We start from the raw sequence: 557 nt of genomic DNA, 5'->3' as shown, positions 1-557 counted from the left end.
ATACAATTCGTACATGCATTGTGCTGGGTAACCATCGTGCTGCCATGAAAGTCAAAACAGAATTTAAGGTCTGTACCATCTCTTTTGGCTCACAGTGATGATGTACTTCTATTTCTCTGTCTTATTAGTGATTTCTGCATCCTCTTTTAGGTACATGTGGGTTCAACTTCTAGATTTATCCAATTTAAAGTGCCCTTAATTTTAATTTTCTTGGATGATTCAGGTATCTGAAAAGCGATGGTATTGGCTTAAAGTTTTTGCTCTGGCAACAATTAGGGATTGGGATGCCTTGGAAAAGTTTTCAAAGGAAAAAAGGCCACCAATTGGTAAGTCCCCTTAGTAGCTTAACAGGAGGAAATCACTGACTTTCCCTAATATTTCAACAGAATATCTGTAAATGCATTTCCCCCTGTGATATTTGTAATATGATCTGGATATTTATTAATTTTCTCTTGATTGATATGATGGATTGTTTTTAGGATATGAATGTTAAGTTTAATTCAAGTAGGTTTACTTTGGTTTTGCATTCCAAGGAGCAGGATATTAGATTGAACAGT

General features: G+C 35.2%; 1 long non-coding RNA gene across 1 annotated transcript; it reads left to right on the top strand.

Annotated features, from left to right (window-relative positions):
* On the top strand, positions 1-307 carry LOC107059450 (uncharacterized). The gene is made up of 2 exons (XR_001472657.1): positions 1-68; positions 224-307. It is a non-coding gene; the product is annotated as an uncharacterized lncRNA (long non-coding RNA).
* The last annotated feature ends 250 nt before the right edge of the window (positions 308-557 follow it).

This window comes from Solanum tuberosum, unplaced genomic scaffold (genome assembly GCF_000226075.1).
Source record: "Solanum tuberosum cultivar DM 1-3 516 R44 unplaced genomic scaffold, SolTub_3.0 contig03698, whole genome shotgun sequence".
In the NCBI taxonomy this organism is placed as follows: domain Eukaryota; kingdom Viridiplantae; phylum Streptophyta; class Magnoliopsida; order Solanales; family Solanaceae; genus Solanum; species Solanum tuberosum.
This window is presented reverse-complemented; position numbering and strand designations above follow the sequence as displayed.